Source organism: Chiloscyllium plagiosum, unplaced genomic scaffold, assembly GCF_037043375.1.
Source record: "Chiloscyllium plagiosum isolate Xiang-an unplaced genomic scaffold, Cpla_swu_hap1 HiC_scaffold_38, whole genome shotgun sequence".
In the NCBI taxonomy this organism is placed as follows: Eukaryota; Metazoa; Chordata; class Chondrichthyes; order Orectolobiformes; family Hemiscylliidae; genus Chiloscyllium; species Chiloscyllium plagiosum.
Genome location: NW_028270176.1, coordinates 71,237,406 through 71,247,974, shown reverse-complemented (window position 1 = coordinate 71,247,974; position 10,569 = coordinate 71,237,406).

The following is a 10,569-nucleotide window of genomic DNA, read 5'->3' as shown; positions in this document are numbered from 1 at the left end:
GAATCGGGCAGAAGCCCTTCTTCAGAACTATTGGATAATAAGGTACAACCTTTCACCCCTCCCGATGATCCTGAACTACTAAAAATTATAGAGATAAAGGACTTGAAACAGACTATCGAAATAAAAACTGGGTATGGGGATGCAAACGCCTGGTTTGAATGGGTAAAGTCTCCTGTAAAAAGTCTGAACAAGAGCAATTGCTATGCATGTGCCTCCGGTAGGCCAGTGACCCAGGTGGTTCCCTTTCCGCTCGGGTGTAAGCGAGACAGGAAGGGCTTGAAATGTATAATAGCCCTGTATCAGGATAAGACTGCATCGAATAATAGGAATTGTACCTCCCTATCTCTGATGTTCGCTCCCTTGGAGAAGAAAGATTCAATAGGCCCCCTACTTTTTCAGCTGCAGTCGGAGATCACACGACGTGTGTGCATAGACGAGATACAAGTCAGTCTAGAGATTTGGGGGAGCTGAAAGTATGTTCAGAGATTAAGAATGTTACCGAAACGGAGAAGGGAGGGAACTACTCAGCACCAAAGGTTCCCTGAGCGGATCTGTGGTGGTACTGTGGAGGCAAAATATTGAGACCCACCCTACCACCGGATAGGAGAGGGATATGTGCACTTGTACAATTGGTAATTTCATTTACCCTGGCATTTGAGAAGGAAAAGATAGTAGGGAAAAAGGGAAGGGATAAGAGATCACTGTTAGACACTTCATTCGATGACAGGATTTATCTCGATTCTGTAGGAATCCCTAGGAGGGTACCTGATGAGTTCAAGGCTCGTAACCAGATTGCAGCAGGCTTTGAGTCAGCTCTCTTTTGGTAGGCAACAATTAATAAAAATGTACATTAGATAAATTACATTTTCTATAATCAACAGCGATTTATAAATTATACAAGAGATGCGGTTAAAGGAATATCAGAACAGCTTGATGCGACAAGTAGGATGGCATGGGAAAACAGAATGGCCCTTGATATGATTTTAGCGGAAAAGTGTGTGTGTGATGTTAGGAGGAAGCTGTTGTACCATTATTCCTAATAACACTGCACCTGATGGTTCAATTACTCGGGCCTTAAGGGGATTGACTACCTTAGCAGAGGAACTGGCTGAGAATTCAGGAGTAGATACATCTCTCACGGGATGGCGTGAATCATGGTTTGGAAAATGGAAGGGGGTGGTGGTTTCCATCCTTACTTCCCTGATAGTAGTAGCCGGGGTATTGGGAGCCATTGGCTGCTGTATCATGCCCTATATACGAGGACTCACCCAAAGACTGATTCAGACAGCCTTAGTAAAACAGATACCCCTAAAATGGAATCAGGCAGAGGAACTTTGTCGATTAAATAATGAGGGGATGAGTGAGACCAAGATGGATGAAATCTCCAGAATTTTGGGGGCAATGCTTAAAAGAAAAATGCAGAAGGTAACAAATGGTAATTAAAGAAAAAGGGGGAAATTTTGGGATATAGGTAAAGTAGTGTCACTTCTGCAATCATAATTATTTATGCAAGGTTTATGCACTCACACCAGTGTATAATTGCTTCAACCAAGAGCTGAGTCAACAAGAATGAAAACTATGTGAAGGAAATATATAATTGTTTTTGTATTAGCTAAAATGTGCTTACAAGAATGAAACTTGCCTGCAAGCAATGGTAGATGTTACAGACAAGGAGATAAGGTGCTGTGAGGATGTAGGTTAAGCCAGATATGCTTGTACAAGCAGTAGTTATAAACATCTGTTTCCCACTTTTGCAAAAACACAAAAACAAACCCCAATTAAAAGGTCATAAGGATCAATATGGTTGGGGAAAGGGAGGAAATGTCACAGGTGGGGGATTTAGATAATAGGGATGGAGGATATACCTAACAATGGACCACAGCAGGATGTGGTGAAATGACCAAGTAAAACTTGTACGTTATTATGTACAAGGCCGGATAAGGCAAGCGAGAAACAATAGTAATGGGCACCGGGTTTGGAGTAGTGAGTCCGATATAAGGTATGTATTTGCTAAACTCTGCGTGCCTTATTCCAGGCACCACGCTTGCAAGCATCTAATAAACAAACTGATTGCTTCAGATCTTGTCTTGGGCTGAAATTATTGAAGTGAGTGAGCTTTGTTTCTCACAGTCTGTAATTTAAATTTACTGTGTTTTCTATTTTCTCAAGTTCTCATATTAATTGCTCCTCGTTTTCTTCATAACTTTGAGACAAATCTCAAAATTTCGGGCACAATAAAAGCGATATGAATTATAAATTAGTATCTGACAAGAGAACCAATGAACAGCTACATAGACCTCTTGAACATGGGGTTGGGCATTAAGAACAGAGGATCAGTGGTTAGCACTCGTGTCTTACAATGTTATGCACTTGGGTTTGATTCCATCCTTGGCCACAACTTTGTGTGGAGTTTGCATGTTCTGGTTTTCTCCCACAATCCAAAAATGTGCAGGTTAGGTACATTGGCCATGCTAAGCTGCACGTTCTGTTCAGGGATGTGTCGGTTATGTGCATTTGTCAGGGGTAAATGTCCAGTAATCTGAGAGCAGAATGGTGCTGAGTGGATTATTCTTTGGAACGTCAGTGTAGACTTGTTGGGCCAAATGGCCTGTTTCCACACAGTAGGGATTCCATAAACGTAGAATTGTGTTTCGCTAAACATAACTGACAATTTTTTTAATGTTGCATTTAAAACTTATCTTTGACTGTCAATTGTCAATCTTGTAAAATATCTCAATTCTACTGAAATCAATGTTCAAACAAAACACTGCACATAAAGCCACACAAAGATCTTCATGACCATCGAATTACTGTTCAGTGGAATAATCACAGTAAAATTTTGTTGTTTCTGAGATCAATCACCACTATCACAGTAAGGATCTGGTTATCATTCCCTTCAATAAATGCAATCGTTGTCCTCTGGTACTTCAGTTCAGTCGTTATACACCACACTGGCTGTTCAAAGCATGGTTATTCTTTATTATGAAGGGCCAAGGGTTCTAACGGCAAGAGATGTTGTTCGATCTTATTTGTTGCACGTTCTCAAACAAGTTTTCACTATAAATATTGCAAAAAATGTGTTTATTTGGTCTTGTTCAACTGCTGATCCTAACATTTTCAGTTCATGTTCATTAAGCATATTTGGAGAAAGTGAGGAAAGCTGTGGTGTTGGAGAAGTGCAGGCACATTCAAAGAGCAGGAGTATTGAAAAGATTCCTGATGAAGGGCTTCTGCTTCTCCTTGAATGCTGCCTGACCTGCTGTGCTTTACCGGCACCACGCTCTTGCCATTAGAAATATTTGACTGAATATTCAGAGACAAAACCAGAAGTTACCTCTGTCAATTTAATTTACTGTGCTTTCTATTCACTGAAGTTTTCATGTTAATTGCTCCTCTTTTTCTTCTTAAATCTGATACAAATTTCAAATAAAGAACACATTAAAATTCACATGAATTATACATTTACATTCGCGACAAGAAAACCAATGGAAGGCGATATAGAATTCTTGAACAGCCTACACATTTGAATGAAAAAGCAATTACTTCTAAAAAATGTTTCCATGTCTATATCTTTTTCTCAATTCAATAATCCTGCAAATAGTTTATAATTGTCAGTTGACCTCTCTGAATGAATGCCTAATCAATGTCAATGTAACAGCTGAAACATTAATAACAGATTGATAACTGGGTGTTAAAGACCTTATTTGGAGCCAACAAATGTTTGGTATTTACTAGAATTCCACCAGAAAACATTCTTGAATCATAGTACAAGTGAGATTTGAGAGAGATGTGCAAACCTTATTTTTTAAATGAACAAACTCCAATATTTTCAAAGCATTTCAATCTTACGGTCAAAATGAACAGGTGAATGGAAAAATAAAAACAAGTTTTTGACAATTCATAAACTGAACAACAATCACAAATTCACTTTGATCAAAGGACAGAGGAATATTTAGATGAATCACAACATTTGGTTACAAAGTAGGTAACCAGCTGACTGACAAGTAATAGGTGGTAGCATTTGTTAGTTTACTGAAGAAGATATCAACTTTATTTCCAATTTATAGCACGAGAGAATCATGTTTAATGTGTTTCAATTTTTTGGACTTGCCCCTTTGCAACAAAAAAAGATCAATCTCATTACTTAGACATCATAATCTTTAATTCTGCAACATTTTCAAATATTCTCCAGGAACTTATAAGCAACAGAATTAGATACAGGTATCCCCACTATCCGAAAATAGAGCATTATTATGAAACCCTACATAAACTGAAAAGGCATAGATCGAAGAAGCATTAATTTATATGGGAAACACCTCCCCTTTTTTCATAAAAGTGAAAATCCTCTTCAGTTTTCTTTCAGTTAGAGAAAACAGGGACAGATGTAAGTCTTTTGTAAAAGCAAAGTGGCTAAAGCGAATTTTCCAACACATATTTCTTGGTACCCTGACACAAGTAAGTATCAGATTTTGTGATTATTGATATAATAGATAAAAGCAGATCTAATGTTGGATTGAAAAGCAACTCAGTCTGTGCTTAGGTACTCTCTAATCACCATTCAGATAGCTCTTGATATATTTCTGGTGAAGGTGTGATTTGAAACCTTCCCTCGGGTCGAGTAATAGAGACAATGCCACAGCTCCACAGGCTCCTTTCATAATTTTCCCACTCAGGACGGCAGGACTGCAATATTATGTTTAAAGTGGTTACACAAATGAAAACTAATCAGCTGTTTATTGTAGTAATTCGAATGGGAATTAATTAGGTACTTTCTGTGTGTAATGGACTGGAAATTAAACAATATTTTACAATAACAATAGAATAAACGAATGATAGTCTTAAATGAAGAGGAATCTCATGACAATTCTTTCATAGACACATTGACAAATCTGCGTGATCATTGTACTTTAATTTTAAAAATGCATCAGTCATTCAATGTGAATATTCAGCCGAAGACAAGTTCCCTTCCTTTCAACAATGTACAACTTCCACAATTTCAAAATGAACAGTCACTGATAAAGGAAGGAACAAGAAGATGTTAATTCTATTTTCTTCACATAAACGTGTGATTAATTTAAGTAAGTTTCATATATGTAAAAAGGAAACTCTTATTGTGGTTCAAAATACAATAAATGTTAGCATGAAGTGAAATGTAATCACATCAATTCAACTGTGTTTTCTCAGTTAAAATACCGTTCAATATTCAAAGTAGTCGAGTGATTGTACACTGCAATATCTTTACAATAATTCAGTGCTGAAACTTAATTCCACATTTATACCCCTTATAGTGAAGCAAACTTGTGCCAGGAGTCAGAGGAGGTAGGGGAGGTCCTTAATGAGTACTTTGCTTCAGTATTCACGAGTGAGTGGGACCTCGTTCCTTGTGAGGACAACATGAAATAGGCTGATATGGTCGAACAGGTTGATGCTAAGGCGGAGAATGTGCTGAAAATATTTAAAAATCATGGGGATAGATAAGTCCCCTGGGCCAGAAAGGATATAACTTAGGTTGTTATGAGAAGGGAGGCAAGTGATTACTGTGTTTTGGCAATGATCTTTGCATCCTCACTGTCCACTGGAGTCATACCAAATGATTGGAGAGTGGCAAACGTTATTCTCTCATTCAAGAAAGGCAATTGAGATAATCCTGGGAATCATTGATGAGTCAGTCTTACATCAGTTGTGGGCAAATGTTTGGAGAGAATTCTGAGAGACAGGATTTATGATTATTTGGAAAAGCATAGATTCATTAGAAATGGTCAGCATGGCTTTGTGAGCGACAGGTTATGCCTCACAAGCATGTGAGGTTGTGGCAAACACATTGGTGAGGACAGAGTAGTGGATGTGGTGTATAAGGACTTTAGCAAGGTGTTTGATATGGTTCCCCATGGTAGGCTTATTTAGAAAGTAATGAGGCATGGGATATAGGGAAACCCGCCTGGTTAGATAATAAATTGGCTGACCCATAGAAGACAGGGTGAGATTAAATGGATAGTTTTCAGCTTGGAGCACGGTGACCAATGGTGTTCTGAAGGGAGTAGTTCTGGGACCTCTGCTCTTTGTGATTTGTGAAGTTATTAATTTTGGAATATCAAATTTGAATGCATATTTTCAGATTAAATGCAGGATTCTTGACAATATGGAGGAACAGAGGGATCGTGGGGTGCACGTCCATACATCCCTCATAGCTGACATCCAAGGTGATAGGGTTCTTAAGATGGTGCATAATGTGTTGGCTTTCATTAGCAGGGAGATTGAGTTTAAGAGCCACGAGGTTATGCTGCAGCTCGATGGATCCCTGGTGAGACTACACTTGGAATATTGTGTTCTGTTCTGATCACCTCATTAGACATAGGATGCAAAAGCTTTAGAGAAGGTGCAGATGAGATTTATCAAGATGTTGCCTGGACTGGAAGGCATGTCTTATGAATAAAGGTTGACAGAGCTGGGACTTTGTTCATTGCAGTGAAAGAGGATGATAGTTTACTTGATAGCTTTGTGTAAGATGATGAGAGGCATAGGTAGAGTGGACAATGAAAGACGTTTCCCCACAAAGTGGCATAATTTTAAGATGAACGGGGGAAGTTGTGGGGAGATGTCAGAGACAGCTTCTTTATCGATAGTGGTGAGTGTGTGGAATGCACTGCCAGTGGTGGTAGTAGATTCAGACCCATCAGGGACATCTAAGCGACTCTTGGATAGGCACATGGATGATAGTAAATGAAGGGCATGTTGGTTAGTTTGATCTTAGAGTCGGATAAAAGGTCGGAACAACATCGTGGCCAAAGGGCCCTGACTGTGCTGCACTGTTCTATATTCTATGGACTGAAATGAACAATGATTATATATTAGCAACATATAGATTTTCAAAATTCTATTAGCATACTTAAGAATAATGATAACTGTCATCTTGCTATTTGACTGTGCTCTCTGTAAAAATGAACAGGAATTGTTGCAGGGAAAGCAATTAGGTTCTTCTAAATTTATAAGGCTGGGATGACAGATCATTCAAATGAGGAAAAGTCATATTTTTAACAGTGCGCGTTGCATCAGAAATAATGGATTCTTTTGTAGGTGTGTTGATTGGAAATAAAATGGATTTTTATATTACTGTATAGGTACAAGGGAAGATTGGATTAAATTCAAATATAAACTTCACTGTAGTTTTTAGCAAGACTAAACTAAAGTATACTATAATTATTGTCATGCAAATGCCTTAACAATTACTCTTAGATTCCTGAAAAAGGATATATCGTACCATTTTTCAAACAGTCAATACATTAAATTGTGAACCTCAGTATACTTGTTACCCAGACCAATTATTATGCAATTATTGTAATGGTAATGACTTGATAGCTAATGCTAAAACCTAAACAGGTAAATTGGTTCAATACTTTGTCAGCATGTTGGTCTGAAATTGATTGGATATTTATTAAGATCGGTAAACTGAGGGACAAAATATAATAGCTCGCTTGATAGAATTGAAGGAAAAAATGAGACAGTGCTTGTTGAACAGGATTGTTTTTGTTTAAAAATGCAGTTGATGCAAGAATAATATGTTTTTCTCCATTGGTTTTCTTGTAGAGACATGTTTTTTTTTAATTGTCATGATTCAAGGTTGAGACACTTGCGTCAGAGTCTGCAAAGGGGAGAGTGAGAGAGAAATATTTTTTTAAAAAGCAGAAAGGAAAGGAACTGGCGAGCAGATGAGCTCCAACTGTAGTGTCTCACCCTGCCAACATCTTATTGGGTGAGCTGGAACGCAGACGAGTCAAGCAACAAGCTGACACAGTCATACGCACAGAATTATAGCTTACAATGTCCTAGACACCATCGTCACCATCCCTATATGTCCTGTCCAACCAGCAGGACATGGATGTAACTGAAATGCTGGAACATGCAGGGTTATGGACTAAGATCTGCAGAATGTGATCAATGTGATTTATTTGACATTTCTCCAGAATATTAAACTCCAGTCCAATTTGAAAAGTTACTATCGTCATCAGACTTGAACTACAAATGTCAGAAAAAAAATTATCAGAAAGTTACAGCACACTTGGCCAATCCTGGGTATATGTTGGCTGTAATAGAACTCCCCAGGCTTTACAGCTACTTGTACTCACCATTGAGAGTAAAAATTTCAGACTGAACTCTTCCCTCTATGCTTTTATAATCTGTTTTTTAACATATTTCTTTGGCAGCTGCACACCTTCTTTCCTTGTTTCTTTCCCAGCTCAAACTCCATTGCCCGTGGCCTTGAGGGACTACCATTTCTGGTATTTAATTTCTCCTGCCATCCCCCGTGTGACAGACTGTCTTTTTGTTCTTGTCTCACCCCCACCTTGCTCACAACCTGTTACATTTCTGATGGTTCCCAGACCTCTGTAACTTTCACTGCGCCCCCCTGGGTCAATGGCGCGAGTTTTGAATTATTTTCCTCCTGAGATAATCAGAAATTTTTCCGGTTGCAGTATCCCCCAGATTTTATTTTGAAAAGCAGAGCATTTGTGTCAGAGTCAAGTATTTGTGAGCCTTCATCCACAATTCCGAGCATTTGGATGTAATTTGTGACCCTCCCACAGATGTGTAACGTTACTGGATTGGCTATGCTAACATGGCCTGCAGTGTGCAATTTAGGTGGGTTGGGCGAGCCATGGTTAATGTGGGATTATGGGGGTAGGGTGGGTGAGTAGGTCATTGCAGACTCGATGGGCCGAATAGACTCTTTCTGCACCCACTGGATTCTGTGATTCTAACTAGTTGTGATTATTGTCATGTTTTCCTCATGCCAGGTTCATTCAACTCATACATATGATTCTGTGGGTGCTCACTCACTCATTTCCTTCAGTTTTACATCAATTTCACACTGAATGTGAGGGTGGGAATGGATTTGTAAATATAAATACTCCAACCAAAACCCCTCACAGGTCAGGAAATGTTTCTGCTACTTTCATCACTCACAAGGAAGAGGAAAATAAAGGTTCAGTCACAAATCTTACAGGAACATAGTGGTTATAATCACCAGGAAAGGCTGAACACTTTTCTCAAGAAAAGAGGAGGCTCAGAGACAACCTGTTACAAGTAGAAAGCTTTGTGTCTGTGTTTTCAGAGATTTGAGGTTGAAATCATTGGGTTGGAAGCATGTTTCATTGCCCCAGATCATCAAAGGTGCTGTCTAAATGTGCATCTTTCTTTCAGTCAGTCTGAGTTAACAATCAGATGGACAGGTCAATGTCTCAGTGTCTTACCAAATCCCTGATTGAATCTGTCTCCGCCCACAAACTCAGGTGCCTCACCACTCACTGGGTCACGGAGAAACTCTGCCGGTACAATGAGAACTATCTTTGCTGTCAGCTCTCCTCGTACTTCCGCCTAATCCCCACTTCCCTTCATTAAATCCCAGCTGCATCTCGTCCACACACATGGACATGTTGAAGAGCATGACAGGAGAAAGGATTGAAACCGAGAGTTCAATAGCCAGAATGAGAGAGGAAGAAGGAAATAAACGGTGATTGTGGATCCCAGGGGATACAGACTCCAGGATTAGTCCTTGTGGGCATTCCCGCAGTAATACAAGACAGCATTCCATGATGAGAGTTAAACCCGGGTGGCAGGAGAGGGACCACTGAACATTAGCAAGTTTATTTCAAACACAGGAGGTTTGTTCAGTCAGTAACAATGTGTTCGACATGGAGATAAAGTGAGCAGTGAGGGGAAATGTTACCACAAGCTGACGATGGATAACTTTCATTGGAACAGGAGGATGCCATTCAGCCCCTCAACTTTGCTCTGCCATTCATGATGATCATAGCTGGTGTGTGACCTAACGTACAATTTTCAAAACACTCTAATTTCATCAATAAACTCCTCTGCAACAGACAAGATGAGTGTTGGAAAACTAAACATCTGCAAGTGCGGGGAAATCAGAAAAAAAAACAGAAATTGCTGGAAAAATTCAGCAGATCTGGCAGCATCTGTGGAGAGTGAACCTTTCAGGACCAGTGACCGGTCAGGTGACCAGCTGCAGCTGACCATTCTGCCTATTCTGGAACACTCTCTGGAACAGGTTCTGGTGTGAGATTGTCAATAATAACTGAGAGAAAACAGGAGGATGGGCTCAATTAGAATAAGGAATTCACTTAACCCTCCCAGTGGGATACTCAGCAACACAGTCACACTGTGGAGAGGCCATTCACCTGACCCACGTATGGGAAGGGATTTACTCGATCTTACAATCTGCTGAGGCACCAGACATAGCACAGTGGATTTGGACGCTTCACCTGCTCCATGTGTGAGAAAGGATTCATTCAAATGTCTCACCTGCGGAGACATTAGTGCATTCCCACTGGGGAGAGGCCATTCACCTGCTCAGTGTGTGGGAAAGCATTCACTCAGTCCTCTGACCTACTTAAACACCAGCGAGCTCACTCTGGGGAAAGATCATTCACTTGTCCCCAGTGTGGGGGGAGATTCACTCAAATGCAGTACCTGCGGAGTCCCCAATGAGCCCACACAGGGGAGAGGCCATTCAGATGCTCAGTGTGTGAGAGAGGATTCAGTGATTCATCC